The sequence below is a fragment of the Eretmochelys imbricata genome, chromosome 9 (assembly GCF_965152235.1).
Source record: "Eretmochelys imbricata isolate rEreImb1 chromosome 9, rEreImb1.hap1, whole genome shotgun sequence".
NCBI lineage: Eukaryota > Metazoa > Chordata > Testudines > Cheloniidae > Eretmochelys > Eretmochelys imbricata.
Genome location: NC_135580.1, coordinates 25,270,309 through 25,274,199, shown reverse-complemented (window position 1 = coordinate 25,274,199; position 3,891 = coordinate 25,270,309). Strand labels below are relative to the sequence as shown.

The 3,891-nt window shown below is 40.1% G+C and overlaps 1 non-coding gene across 1 annotated transcript; it reads left to right on the top strand.

Annotated features, from left to right (window-relative positions):
- The first annotated feature begins 1,286 nt into the window (after positions 1-1,286).
- LOC144270697 (U6 spliceosomal RNA) lies at positions 1,287-1,389 on the top strand. Its single transcript, XR_013347203.1, has one exon. It is a non-coding gene; the product is annotated as a U6 spliceosomal RNA (small nuclear RNA).
- The last annotated feature ends 2,502 nt before the right edge of the window (positions 1,390-3,891 follow it).

Here is a 3,891-nt window from a genome sequence, read left to right as displayed (position 1 = left end):
TGGAACATAGTTCCATCAATTGCTAGTAGCTGAGTGGTCAGGGACACAACCCCATGTTCCAGATGTGCATTAAACCTCCACCTGCCAGAAGCTGGGAATGGACAACTGAGGATGGATCATTCAATAGTTGCCCTATTCTGTTCATTCCCTCTGAAGCATCTGGAACTGGCCATGGTCAGAAGACAAGAAACTGGATTAGATGGACCATTGTTCTGACCCAGTATGGTGATTCATATGTTCTTACTTTCATAATACGAGCACAGCAGTAAAACTTGATGCTTAACAGACACCTTGCATCTGAGGATTTTAAGAGGGTGAAGGTTTTGGGAGCAGGTCTCTTCCTGAGTTGGACAAACACTGAGACCCATTTCAAAGCATCACCAGAGAAAAGAGAATTTGTGAAATTCCTTGTTCACAAACACTGTGTTTTAGTGGACCGATAGTGTGAGGTGCAGTGTCTGACAGGCATACACTTTAACATGCACATTTTTATTCATATGCCAATTTGAATACTAACAGAAAAATCATACCATTTGGAACCAAAGCGGCAAAGTTTTGCCCAGTTGATTTTTGAAAGTCCCCTATCACTTTTACAAAGGTTTAAGATGCTATTTTCCATTTTAGATGTAAAAAACTTTAAAACTCTCTCACTTATTTTCTTAAACTATTTTTCTAAAAAGATAACTTTTTTCCTTATTCCTTTAGGCTTTTGTATGTAGGCTAAGGTAGCTTCATTCAAAATCCTCTCTGGTCTCAGTGTGTGGTGTCTTTGGAATGCCTTATTGTCAGCTGAGCTGAGGGGCATTTAAGAGGCTTGTAAGTAAACTACTAAATCCCCCTTAAAATCCAGGCAAATTCCAAGGCTGTCCTTTTCTCAGTAGGGGTGGGTGGGCTAATTACAAACCTATTTAAACATTGTGAGTTCAAGGGTTTGATTTAACCTTGAACAATATTTGGTTCACTTCATAATTAGGAGATGCTGTCAAAAAGGAAAGAAGAGAGGGTGAGAGAGGACATAGCCAATATGAAAACAAAGTGAATATTGGTGCTAAGAGTGGGCAAACTGAAAACACAAGAGTAAGGTTGAACTCCCCTGAAAGTCTGGGGGTTGGGAGTGAAAAAATTCTAATTACAAAATGAACAATGTACAACAGTGAGTATCCATTTGTCATATCGTATCTTTATGTGGGAGTGGAGGGAGGGATTCTGTCTTGCTTTCATAAATTGCACGGGCTCTCTTTCAGTCAGAATAACTTTTTTAATTGAATCACCCTTAGGAAATAACCCTGCTTGATTGGCACCATAGAAGATTCTGGAACAATGAGGAGACAATTAGCATGGCCTCTGCACAAGCCTGACATGAATATTTGCAAAGCATTCCTTTTATTTTTTAAAGGATTTAAATTACAGAAATAAAAGGTTCATACACTAGAGCAAGTTTTGTGAACTCTGTTAACCCAAAAGAGTACTTCAAGCAGTTTGCCAAATCTCAAACTCCACAGGGTTCAGCCATCCCCAATTCTCACTTCAGTTGGGTGTCCACATAGGAAGCGGAGAAAAAAGATAGGACTTGGAAGTGTGCTGCCACCCTCAGAGCCCATGCCTTGGAACAGACTTCCTATGGAGGTTGTGGAAGCTCTTTTGCTGAAGGTTTACAAAAGGAGGCTGGATAGCCATCTGTCTTGGGTAGTTTAGACACAACAAATCCTGTATCTTGGCAGGGGGTTAGACTAGATGACTCTTGCAGTCCCTTCTAACCTTATGATTCTATTAAAATAAATCTGAAGTAAATCATTCACATTAGTAGAATTACTCCTAAATTATTCTGGTGTAATCAAATTATTAGCCACTTGTATTCACAAACTATCTTTCCAACCTTTGTTAAAAACACCTTGGAATCTACAGTACAAATTTAATTGTCCTACTTTGTAAAGTTTATGGAATGGCTTCTAACAAAGATAGAAAAAGTGATAGATTATCCTGCTACATATATCAGGATAAGCTAACATGGATCTCAATGGAAACAAAAATAAACACAACAGAGTGTGAGTTATGATTTTGGTAATTCAAAAAAAGTTGATCACAGACTAAGGATCAGGCTTAGACCCATTATAAGGGATAGTGTACTAGTTCAGTATTATAGATGCATAACTGCAGTAAATTCATGGGTATAATATGCTCTGGATATTAATCTTTAAAAGAAAAGGAGAAAAATATGACAGAAATTGAGAAGAGAGGAAAAAAGACAGATTTTTCTTACTGACTGCTGCAAAGCGGGGCAGATTGTCAAAGTCTGAAAGACCATACTCAGAGAATACTTATCAATGCTTTGCTGCCTCTCCCCTGCCAGAGCCTTTCTCTACATGCAGAGGATTGTGTAGGACCCTAAGGGTCTGTCGTCTCATTACTCTATTGGCATAAGCAGTGTCTCACTGTATATATTCTATATATACTCCTGCTGGAGGGCATGCAGTGTATGTATTGTACATGCTGCAATAAGTGTAGACATAGCCTTATACACAGTTTAAGAATACTGGGTACAGTTCTCCTTGTTATAATACAATGAGCCATGGATGGATTGTACAATTATATATCTGCTAAATACTAAGGGCTACATTGTGCCATTCTTACTCCTGTTGAGTACCGTTGCAATCAATGGTATTACTCAGGAAGTATGGCACTGCTTGATGTGAGTAATGAGGGCAGAATCTAGGGTGACCTGATATCCCGATTTTATAGGGACAGTCCTGATTTTAGGGTCTTGTTCTTATATAGGCTCCTATTACCCCCTCTCCCCCACCCCATCCCAACTTTTCACATTTGCTATCTGGTCACCCTAGGAGAATCTGGCCTAAACATAGGAAGAAAAAAATATATAAATTGTTTCAAAGTAACATCTAGAGCACTGGACAAATATTGCACAACCCTACAAAATAACAAACCACTGCACTTCATCCACTGCAGCAACAAATCAATGCAACTATAGAATTTCAACCCACATCCTTCACACTGTGTTTAAAACCTATATTGTAGTCTCATTTCCCAATGATGTAAGCAAATAGCCTGAAAGAAGAATGAGTTCTATTTCCATGTCACAGATTAGGCGGCTCTGCATCCGTGCACAATGAGATAAATAATGGATTTTGCTCCAATTAAGTGTCCCTTTTGGGTCTTTTTATCCCAGATGACAAAATACAAGGCTTGCACAGCATACATAGTACGCATCCTTCAGTCCATGGATATGTGCCCCCGAGAGGTAAAGAATTTACTCAGTTAGTTTTATGGCAGCCACGAACGTGGCTGAGGAGACCCACTCAAAAGAGGCAATCTCTGCTGCATCTGTCACATTTAAAGGTGATGTTTCGACCCTTTGGGCTCTGCCTTCTCCGAGCTCTTTTCTCCTCTGCCAAGCTGGACAGCTTCCTCTCAGAACTCCAGAGACCTTTGTTAAGCTCTTGTTTCCAAAGGCTTCGGCCTTGAGTGTGTTCTTCCCATTTGTCCACATCCATATTCATTTCTTTGAAGTCTCGCTTGCACACATCCTTGAAACGCAATTTTGGATGTCCTTTGGGTCTTTTTCCAGATACCAATTCGCTGTAGAGGATGTCCTTTGGGATGTGCCCATCATTCATTCAGCACACATGCCCAAGCCAGTGGAGGCATCTATGTTTCAGCAGTGTTTGCTTGCTGAGTATGCTGGCCCGTTCAAGCACCTCAGTGTTGGTGACTGTCCCTCCAGGAGATTCGAAAGATTCAACGAAGGCAACACATATGAAAGCTGTTGAGCCTCTTTTCCTGATGAGAGTATAGTGTCCATGTCTCGCTTCCATACAAAAGTGTGCTTATAACACACGCATGATATACACAGATCTTTGTGTGTTCTGTCAGTTT